The 12440-nt window shown below is 39.0% G+C and overlaps 1 protein-coding gene across 7 annotated transcripts in view; it reads right to left on the bottom strand.

Annotated features, from left to right (window-relative positions):
• SENP7 (SUMO specific peptidase 7) overlaps positions 1 to 12440 on the bottom strand; it is a 208348-nt gene that overhangs the window by 153629 nt on the left and 42279 nt on the right. The gene's annotated exons all lie outside the window — the stretch shown is intronic.

Genomic DNA, 12440 nt, shown 5'->3' on the forward strand with positions numbered 1-12440 from the left:
TTCTCAATGCTTTAGTTCCTTTATGAAAATGGATGTAATAATAGCTTTCTCACAATAATGTATGGTGATTACATATGTCTAGGGTTAAACACTTGAAGCTGTTATGGAAAACAGCATAAAAAATTAAAAATACAAATACCATATGATCTAGTAATTTCACTTCTGGGTATTTACCCAAAGAAAACAAAATCTCTGATTCAAAAACATATATGCACCCCTATGTTTACTGCATCATTATTTATAACAGCCAAAATATGAGTGCAACCTGTCTATCAATAGAGGAATGGATAAGATGTGGTAGATACAAACAATGGAGTATTCACCATAAAAAAGAATGAAATCTTGCCATTCATGACAACATGAAATGGATCTAGAGGGTATTATGCTAAGTAAAATTAGTCAGATACAGAAAAACAAATACCGTATGATTTTATTCATATGTGGAATTGAAAAAACAAAATAAATGTATAAACAACACAAACAAAAGTAAAATACCCAGAAACAGGATCATAAATACAGAGAACTGGTGGCTACAAGGGGCAGTGGGGGTGGGAGACAAAATAGGTGAAGGGGATCAAAAGGTACAAACTCCCAGTTATAAAATACATGTCATGGGGATGAAAAGTACAGCATAGGTAATATAGTCAATAATACTGTAATAACTTTGGTGACAGATGGTAACTACACTTATGGTGGGCATTTTTTAATGTATGTAACTGTCAAATAGCTATGCTGTTGCTGAAACTAATGTAGTATTATGTCAACTATATACCTCAATACAACTTTTTTTAAAAAAACACTGTCTTCCACAGAGATATCTGTTTACTTATGTTCATAGAAGCACTGTTCAAAATAAAATGTGAAAGCAACTCAAGTGTTCGATCAATGAATAGGGGAATAAACAAAATATGGTATAAACATACAATGAAATATTTTTTAGCCTTTTCAGGAAAGAAAATCTGATATATGCTAAACACAGATGAACCCTGAAGGCTGAAATAGAGCTGGGAAAAAAAAACATATATATATATAGGTCTCTGCCTCCAGATCCTGTCACAAAGCTCCTAAAACCTCTGTAATTTTCTGTGTTATGTCTTTTGTACTACTGAGGTGAGTTTGCACGGGCTCCTGGATGGGGGCTGGTCACCAGAAAGACCAAGCCAAATTCCCTCTGTAGAGAGGGAAGAGGAGCTGAAAAAAGACTTAAAATTGCTCATGCCTCATGAGGAAGCCCCAATAAAAATCCCAATAGCATGGGGTTCACAGAGATTTCAGATTGGTGAACCTATCCACATACTGGAGGGTGACATACCCCTAAATCCACAGGTACAGAAACTCCTGCACTCAGGGCTCTCCTGAGATACGGCAGAGACAGGAAACAGGCATCATGATTAATTTTCCAAAAATAGCTGAGATATAAATACTGTATCTCAGATATAGTATTTATATATCATATAAATAACAGGTATAAAAACAGGAGGGATCCCATCTTAAGGCTAAGATTCCATTTTAAAGAAAAAGCAGAATTGAAAAGCAAGATTCCTTATGTATTCTTTGGTAAACAAACAATAACCCACTCTAAAAGCAAGGCAAACAGTCTTAACTGATATATTCCCTGAGGGAAGCCACTATCCTGGAGAGAAACCAGATCAATAAATTTCTTTTGTTAAATTAATTTTGCAGAATTTGCTGGAGGACTAATAATGGAGAAGATAAAACATCTCTCATCAGAGTTAAGTATCTTGAGACTTCTTGACAAGTCTACACCCCTACCTTTTGTCACATTCCTGAATCCTTAAAAGACAATCCCCAACCTTTTAGTGTGCGTCCTCTCTGAGGTCACCCGCCCTCCACGATACTTAAGTGTGCATTTTAAAATAAAGCTTTCTCTCTGCTCAACTTATGTGTTTTCTCTCTGTGCTCTTCCACTGGTAAGTGTTTATTTGCTATTTCATTCTATTTCCAAGTCTTCACTCTGCCTCTGCTTTACTTCTGTTAAATAGGGAGGGGCTAATGAAAGTGCTAATTTGGGCTTGAAAGTTCTCATCATGTGGGTGACCCAGTAAGAACTGCAACTATGTGATCTGCTGTTCAGGAGCCTGCCTTCAAATCTTTCTTTGAGAAGTTCTCAGAACTTAACATCACTCTAACCTGTGCTCTGTGGCTCCCCAAAATCCTTGGGTGGTAGGGGCTAGTCCCCACGACCTGCAGATCAGCAGACCCTGGACTCCAGGTGACCCTGACTTTAGGAGTTGGCAAGGGACACATGCCCTATGCCGAGGAGTTCACTGAGCTATCCCACCTAACCTCTTCACGTTCCTGATCTCAGGTGCCTGCAGAGCAGCTGCCATTCATTTCTACTTTTGCTTTAGTGAATTCCTTCCTTATAAGTACTCTTCCAATCTGCTGGAGAATTGTTTCTCATTGAGAGTCAAGAACCATTCCCCATCCAGGTTAAAGTTTCACCTAATCCACAGGGAGAGACCTCCCACACTGCCTGGCAGCAGTCCAAAACCTCAAACTATGTATCTCTTCATCTAGCAGTTTGTCTGCATCCATTATTATATCTTTCAATTAACTGGTAAAAATAAGTAAGTGTTTCCCTGAGCAGCTCTAGAAATGGAGGAAGGAGCCATGGGAAACTCAGATTTACAGTCAGTCAATTAGAAGCACAGGTGATAACCTGCACTTGTGACTGGCATGTGAAGTGGGATAGGAACAGTCCAGTGGGACAGAGGTAAGATCCCCTTACCCTGTGGGATCAGACTCTATCTCCACATTGACAATGACAGAATTGTGTTAAATTGTAGGTCACACAGATGGTATAGCAGAGTATTGCTTGGGGAAGAGTGAGGGAGGGAAAGGGGACCCACACACATCTGGTGTCAGAAGAGAGATACAGAAGCATGAGAGTGAAGAAGAATCAGAAGACTAGTTTTTCCCAACACAATGACATTATGCTAAGTGAAATGAGCTAGTAACAAAAAAAAAACAAATACTGTATGATTTGCTGTACTAAGCACCTATAGTAGTCGAATTCATAGAGACAGAAATTAAGAGTGGTGGTTCTCAGGGGCTAGGAGAGTAAGAAATGGAGAGTTGTTGTTAAATGGGAACAGTGTTTCAGTTCTGAGAGATGTAAAGAGATCTAGAAATAGATGGTGATAATGGTTACACAACAATGTGAATGTACTAAACGCCAGTGAATTGTACTCTTCAAATGGTTAAAAGCAGGAACTAAGATGGCAGCATGAGGAGTGAGGCAGAAACCTCCTCTCAAAACCACATATAAAAGAAAGATTAAAGATGGTATCATGAGAGGTGAGACAGAGGCTTCCTCCTAAAACTGCATATAATATGAAAATATAATTAATACAACTAATCCTGAAAGAAGAACAACAAAGAGGACTGCACCAGACTGCATACACCTGGAGAAAAGAGCAGATACCATGGAACAGGCTAATGTACCAAAGCTGTGGCCCAGCGGGACCCAAGCCATTCCCCGACCCCAGCTGACCGGTGAGAGGAAGAGAAACGGAGCAGGGAGGGAGTGCAGGCCTGGGACTGCTGAATACCTAACTCCGGAGATCTGCTCTGGGAGCACAAAACTACATTTCATGGTGTTTCATGATGCTCACATGACTACGGGATTGGAAAGCAAAGACAAGGAAAATTCATGGACAGACTGAGATTCCAGCTGCTTGTGGAAAGCAGAGATCCATATCTGGCTGCTCTGGGACAAAAGAAAGGCGGGAAGTCTGAGAGACTTCCTAACAAGGAAGCCCTTAGCAAGAGGGCTGCTAAAGGGGCAAGAATTGCACAGAACTTACTACTCAGGAGAAAGGAGAGGTAGACAAAATTGTCCGGGTGCACTCTGCCCAGCAGGTTGGGAGTTTTCATGATTTCCAGGTACTCCAGCCCCCTGGCTGGCTACACAGCTCTAAGGACCCTCACCATGATAGGCAGCCTACTGCACCTTTCTCCCAGCCAGCTGCACCAGGCTCGCAAACGGGCAAACCCAACACTGGCGTTAGGCCAGCCAGAGAGAAGATCTGTCTACAGCAAGTACAACCAGAAAGCATAAAGGCTTATACCTGTGTGCTTGGACCACTGTTTCAGGCAGTGGAGACACACATAGCGGCTGGGAAGCAGGAAAAAGCTCTTTCATCCACCCAGGCACCAATACCATGCCCCTGCGACCCCCTTGATTCAGGGGCTGAGCAGCTCCAGAAGGTAGAGCTTCTGGACACTAGAGAGTGCCATATACAAATATGAAATGCCAAAGAAACCTGGTTCAGAGTAAAATTAATATTGAGAAGATGACATGGACCTTGTGACTTTTCCCGAAATGGAGTTCAAATTTAAAATCATTCACATGTTAATGGAGGTATGGAAAGATGTTCAAGAACTGAGGAAAAAATTGCGGTTGGAGATCCAATTGTTGAAGAGCACAATGGAGGGAAGTAAAAGCAGATTGGATACGGTGGAGGAGAGGATAAATGAAAGAGAAACTAGAGAAGAGGAATACAATGAAGCTGAAGCACAGAGAGAAAAAAGGATCTCTAAGAATGAAAGAATATTGAGAGAACTGTGTGACGAATCCAAACAGGACAATATTCGCATTATAGGGGTACCAGAAGAAGAAGAGAGAAAAAGGGATAGAAAATGTCTTTGAGGAGATAATTGCTGAAAACTTCCTCAGTCTGGGGAAGGAGATAGTCTCTCAGGCCATGGAGGTGCACAGATCTGCCAACACAAGGGACCCAAAGATGACAACACCAAAACATATAGTAATTAAAATGGCAAAGATCAAGGATAAAGACAGAATATTAAAAGCATCAGAGAGAGAAACAAAATCACATACAAAGGAAAGCTCATCAGGCTAACATCAGACTTCTCAGCAGAGACCTTACAGGTAAGAAGGGAGTGGCATGATGTATTTACTGCAATGAAGCAGAAGGGCCTGGAACAAAGATTCCTTTATACAGCAAGATTATCATTTATATTTGAAGGAGGGATTAAACAATTTCCAGATAAGCAAAAGCTGAGAGAATTTACCTCCCACAAACCATCTCTACAGTCTATTTTGGAGGGACTGCTATAGATGGAAGTGTTTCTAAGGTTTAATACCTGTCACCACAGGTAATACGACCACAGTAAAAAAAGGAAGAACAGCTAATTATTAGGCAAATCCAAAATTAAATTAAGTATCCCCAAAGTCAATCAAGGGATAGACAAAGAGTACAGAATATGATATATAATATATTAAAAAATGGAGGAAGTAAAAGGAGGAGAAAAAAGAACCTTTAGATTGTGTTTGTAATAGTATATTAAGTGAGTTAAGTTAGACTCGCAGATAGTCAGGAAGTTAATCTTGAAACTCTGGTAATGAAGAATCTAAACACTGCAATGGCAATAAGTACATACCTATCGATAATCACCCTAAATGTAATGGACTTAATGCACCAATCAAAAGACATAGACTCACTGAATGGATAAAAAACCAAGACACATCTATATGTTGCCTACAAGAGACTCACTTTAAATCCTAAGACATACACAGACTAAAAGTGAAGAGACAGAAAAATATATATATTTTTTGCATGCAACTAAAACAGAGAAAAAAGCAGGAGTTGCACTACTTGTATCAGACAAAATAGACTTCAAAACAAAGAAAGTCACAAGAGACAAAGGAGGACATTACATAATGATAAAGTGGTTAATCCAACAAGAAGATATAACCATTATAAATATCTTTGCTCCCAACACAGGAGCACCTACAAATGTGAAACAAATACTAACAGAATTAAAAAGGGAAATAGAGCGCAATGCATTCATTCTAGGAGACTTCAACACTCCACTCACTCTGAAGGACAGATCAACCAGACAGAAAATAAGTAAGGACACAGAGGCACTGAACAACACATTAGAACAAATGGACCTAACAGACATCTACAGAACTCTATATCCAAAAGCAGCAGAATACACATTCTTCTCAAGTGCACATGGAACATTTTCAAGAATAGATCACATACTAGGCAACAAAAAGAGCCTCAGCAAATTAAAAAAGACTGAAATTGTACCAAGCAGTTTCCCATACAACAAAGGTATGAAACTAGAAATAAATTATGCAAAGAAAATGAAAAATCCCACAAACACATTGGTGCTTCACAACATGCTCCTACATAACAAATGGATCAATGACCAAATTAAAACTGAGATCAAGCAATACATGGAGACAAATGACAATAATAATTCAACAACACAAAAACTGTTTGATGCAGCCAAGGCCATGCTAAGAGAAAAGTATACTGAAATACAGCCCTACCTCAGGAAAGAACAATCCCATACAACAAGTCTAAACTCACAATTAATGAAACTAGAAAAAGAAGAACAAATGATGCCCAAAGTCAGTAGAAGAAGGGACATAAAGATTAGAGCAGATATAAATAAAATTGAGAATAAAACAATAGAAAGAATCAATAAAAGCAAGAGCTGGTTCTTCGAGAAAATAAACAAAATAGATAAACCCCTAGCCAAAATTATCAAGAAAAAAAGAGAACCTACACAAACGATCATAAATGAGAAAGGAAACATCACTACAGATGCCACAGAAATACAAAGAATAATTAGACAATACTATGAAAAATTATGTGCTAACAAAGGGCATAACCAGGAAGACATGGACGACTTTCTAGAAAAAAACAACACTCCAAAACTGACCAAGGAAGAAACAGAAAATCGGAACAGACAAATTACCACAAACAAAATTGAACTGGAAATCAAAAAACTACCTAAGAACAAAAGTCCTGGAAGGGATGGCTTCACCACCAAATTTTATCAGACATTTAGTGAAGATCTAATAGCGATTCTCTTTAAAGTTTTCCAAAAAATAGAAGAGGAGCGAGTACTTACAAACTCATTCTATGAGACCATCATTACTCTAATACAAAAACCAGGCAAAGACACCACAAAAAAAGAAAATTACAGACCAGTATTCCTGATGAACATAGATGCAAAAATACTCAACAAAATATTAGCATACTGAATACAAAACTGCACAAAAAAGATCATCCATCATGATCAAGAAGGATTTATTCCAGGGATGTAAGGGTGGTACTACATTCGAAAATCCATCTCCACAGACGCTGAAGAAGCATTTGACAAAATTCAACATCCATTCATGATAAAAACTCTCAACAAAATGGGTATAGAGGGCAAGTACCTCAACATAATAAAGGCCATATATGACAAATCCACAGCCAACATTATACTTAACAGCAAGAAGCTGAAAGCTATTCCTTTAAGATCAGGAACAAGACAAGGATGCCCACTCTCCCCACTTATATTCAACACAGTAGTGAAGGTCCTACCATGACAATCAGACAACAGAAAGCAATAAAATGCATCCAGATTGGTAAGGAAGAAGTTAAATTGTCACTGTTTGCAGATGACATACTGTACATAAAAAACCCCAAAGAATCCACTCCGTAACTAATAGATCTAATATCTGAATTCACCAAAGTTGCAGGATACAAAATTAATACACAGAAATCTGTTGCATTTCTACACACTAACAATGAACTAGCAGAGAGAGAAATCAGGAAAACAATTCCATTCACAATTGCATCAAAAAGAATAAAATACCTAGGAATAAACCTAACCAAAGAAGTGAAAGACCTATACTCTGAAAACTAAAAGACACACATGAGAGAAATTAAAGAAGATACCAATAAATGGAAACACATCCAGTACTCATGGAGAGGAAGAATTGATATTGTCAAAATGGACTTGCTGCCTAAAGCAATCTATAGATTTAATGCAATTCCTACCAAAAAACCAACAGCATTCCTCAACGAACTAGAGAAAATCGTCCTAAAATTCATATGGAACCACAAAAGACCACCAATAGCCAAAACAATCCTGAGGAAGAACAATAAAGCAGGGGGAATTATGCTCCAAAACTTCAAGCTCTACTACAAAGCCACAGTAATCAAGACAATTGGTACTGGCACAAGAGCAGACCCACAGAGACCAATGGAACAGACAAGAAAGACCTGATATAAACCCAAATATATACAGTCAATTAATATATGATAAAGGAGCCATGGACATACAATGGGGAAATGACAGCCTCTTCAACAGCTGGTGTTGGCAAAACTGGACAACTACATGAAAGAGAATGAAACTGAATAACTGTTTAACCCCATATACAAAAGTAAACTCGAAATGGACTAAAGACTTGAATGGCAGTCATGAAACCATAAAACTGTTAGAAGACAACACAGGCAAAAATCTCCTGAATATAAGCATGAGCAACTTCTTCCTGAACACATCTCCTCGAGAAAGGGAAACAAAAGCAAAAATAAACTCATGGGACTACATCAAACTAAAAATTTTGTGTATGGCAAAGGACACCATCAATTGAACAAAAACCCATCCTACAGTATGGGAGAATATATTTGTGAATGACATATCCGACAAGGGGTTAACATCTAAAATATATAAAGAACTTACACACCTCAACACCCAAAAAGCAAATAACCCGATTAACAAATGGGCAGAGGATATGAAGAGACAGTTCTCCAAAGAAGAAATTCAGATGGCCAACAGACACATGAAAAGATCCTCCACATCACTAATCATCAGGGAAATGCAAATTAAAACCACAATGAGATATCACCTCACACCAGTAAGCATGGCCAGCATTGAAAAAACTAAGAACAACAAATGCTGGTGAGGATGTGGAGAAAGGGGAACCCTCCTACACTGCTGGTGGGAATGTAAGCTAGTTCAACCATTGTGGAAAGCAATATGGAGGTTCCTCAGAAAATTAAAAACAGAAATACCATTTGACCCGGATATCCCACTCCTTGGAATTTACCCAAAGAATACAACTTCTCAGATTGAAAAAGACATATGCACCCCTATATTTATTGCAGCACTTTTTACAAAAGTCAAGATATGGAAGCAACCTAAGTGTCCATCAGTAGATGAATGGATAAAGGGAAGATGTGGTACATATACACAATGGAATACTATTCAGACATAAGAAAGAAACAAATCCTACCACTTGCAACAACATGGATGGAGCTCAAGAACATTATGCTCAGTAAAATAAGCCAGGCAGAGAAAGACAAATGCTAAATGATTTCCCTCATTTGTGGAGTATAACAATGAAGCAAAACTGATGGACCATAATGGCAGCAGACTCAGAGACTCCAAGAATGAGCTAGTGGTTACCAAGGGGGAAGGGTGGGGGAGGGTGGGTGGGGAGGGAGGGAGAAGGTGATTGAGGGATATTATGTTTAGTACACATGGTGTGCGGGATCATGAAGAGAACAGTGTAGCACATAGTGAATCTGTGGCATCTGGCTACACTGATGCACAGTGACTGCACTGGGGTATGGGTGGGGAGTTGATAATATGGTTAAATGTAGTAACCACATTGTTTTTTCCTGGGAAACCTTCTTAAGAGTGTATTTCAATCATACCTTAATAAAAAACTAAAAATCACATACAACAGAAAAATACAGCAAGTACAACTAATCCTAAAGGAGAGAATGAAAAGAAGATGGCAAAAGATGGCCTACATCTGGGGAAAAGAGAAGACTACATGGAAAAGGGTAAAGTAGCAAAGACCTGATTCACAATGACCCAAGCCCTACCCAAACCCCAGCTAAACAGTGGGAGAAAGAGAAACTGAGTGGGGAGGAATAGAAGCCCAGGACTCCTAACATGCACCCTTGGAGATCTGCTCCAGGAGCACAAATTCACATTACATGGTGCTCAGGAGATTAGAGGGATTAGAAAGCAAAGACAGAGAGAATGAGATTCTAGCCACTTGTGGAGAACAGGTACCCAAAACTGGCCACTCCAGGACAAGAGACTGGCAGGCACTATGTAAAACTTCCCAACATCAAGAGGGCTGCTAAATAGGAAAGGATTACACAGAGCTTGCTGCTCAGGAGAAAGGACAGGTAGACAAAATCGTACCAACACACTTAGCACTGCAGACTGAAAACTTTCAGGAACTTCACACACTCCATAGCCCTGGCTGGCAATAAAATGCTGAGGCCCCTTACTGCAATACAAAGCCTACAGCTCATTCCTACCAGCTAGCACTGGTTCACAAACTTATGGCTCCCATAATTGCGCCAGGCCAGCCAGAGGGTGGCCCGCCTATGGCAGCTACAGTGGCACAGGACAGAGGCTCCTTCCTGAACACTCAGCCCACTGGCCCTGGCAATGGAGACAGGCACTGCAGCCAGGAAGCAGAAAAGAGCTCTTTCCCCACCGGCAGGCACCAGCGGCAGGCAACAGCGCTGCGCACATGTGACCCACGCACTGCTCCAGGTGCTGGGGAGCTCCAGAGATTAGAGCTCTCGGCACTAGAGGATACCACCTACACAAAGTAATTATTCCATAGTAATCATTAAAAATATGAAAAAGCAAAAGAACCTGGTACAAACTAAAATCACTCAAACACCAGAAAGAGGGCTAAGTGAAACTGAAATCACGAAACTTCTTGATAAAGATTTCAAAATAAAAATCATAAACATGCTCATGGAGCTAAAGAAAAATATACAAGACCTTAAGGAGTACTTCAGGAAATAGAAACTGAAAAATATGGTATCTGAAATGTAACATACAATGCAGGGATTCAAAGGCTGGTTAGATGAAGTAGGGGATACAGTGAAGGAAACAGAAATTACAGAACAGTAATACAAAGAAGCTGAGGCACAGAGAGAAAAAAGGATCTCTCAGAATGAATATAGTGCAACCAATACAAACAGGACAATATTTGCATTACAGATGTACCAGAAGAAGAAGAGACAGAAAACGGAATGGAAAGTGTCTTTGAGGAAAAAAATTGTTGAAACCTTCCCCAATCTGGGGTAGGAAAGTCACTCAGGCCATGGAAGTAAACAGATGTCCCAACCCAAGGGATCTTAGGAAATCAACAAGATATACAATCATTAAAATGGCAAAGATCAAGGACAAGGACAGAGTATTAAAAGCAGCCAGAGAGAGAAAAAATATCACATATAAAGGAAAACCCATCAGGTTATGATCAGACTTCTCAGAAGAAACCTTTAAGGCCAGAAGGGAGTGACAAAATGTATTTAATGCAATGAAACAGAAGGACCTCAAACCAAGAATACTCTATCCAGGAAGATTATCATTTAAATTTGAAGCAGGGATTAAACAATTTCCAGATAAGCAAAAGTTGAGGGACTCTGCCTTCCACAGCTGCCTGTACAGTGTATTTTGGAGGAATCACTCTACAAGGAAAGACTCCTAAAGCTAAATAGCTGTCACCAGAGAAAATAAAATCACACTAAAGGATGTAGAACAATTAATTACTAAGAAAATGCAAGACTAAATCAGCTACCCACAAAGTCAGTCAAGGGATACACAAAAGTACAGAATATGACACATAACATGTAAAGAGTGGAGGAGGAAGTAAAAGAAGGGAGGAAAAAAATCTTTAGATTGTGTCTGAAATAGCACAATAAGTGACTAAAGTTAGACTGTTACATAGTAAACAAGCTGCCATTGAACCTTTGGTAACCACAAATCCAAAGCCTGCAATGGCAATAATTACATATCTGTTCTTAATCACCCTAAATGTAAAAGGACTGAATGCACCAATGATAAGACACAGAGTTACAGAATGGACAAAAAAGCAAGACTCATCTATGTGCTGCCTATAAGAGACTTACTTCAAACACAAAGAGATAAACAGATTGAAAGTGAAGGAATGGAAAAAGATATTTCATGCAAACAATAGGGAGAAAAAAGCAGGAGTTGCAATACTTGCATCAGATAAAATAGAATTTAAAACGAAGAAAGTAACAAGAGACAAAAAAGAACATTATATAATGATACAGGGGTCAGTTCAACAAGAAGATGTAATCCTTACAAATATCTACATACCCAACATAGGAACACCAAAATATGAACAACAAATACAAACAGAAATAAAGGGGGAAATAGAATGCAATGAATTCATTTCAGGAGACTTCAACACACCACTCACTCCAAAGGACAGGTCATCCAGACAGAAAATAAGTAAGGAGACAGAGGCACTGAACAACACATTGGAACACATGAACCTAACAGACATTTACAATACACTCCACCAAAAAGCACAAGGATACACATTCTTCTCAAGTGCATATGAAACATTTTCCAGAATAGACCACATACTAGGCAATAAAAACAGCCTCAGCAAATTTGAAAAGATTGAAATTCTACTACGCAACTTCTCAGACCACAAAGGTATGAAACTAGAAATATATTATACAAAGAAAACAAAAGGCTTACAAACACATGGAAGCTCAACAACATGCTCCAAAATAACCAATGGATCAATAACCAAATTAAAACAGAGATCAAGCAATATATGAAGATAATTGAAAACAACAGCATGATGC

The sequence above is a fragment of the Manis pentadactyla genome, chromosome 1, assembly GCF_030020395.1.
Source record: "Manis pentadactyla isolate mManPen7 chromosome 1, mManPen7.hap1, whole genome shotgun sequence".
Classification (NCBI taxonomy): domain Eukaryota; kingdom Metazoa; phylum Chordata; class Mammalia; order Pholidota; family Manidae; genus Manis; species Manis pentadactyla.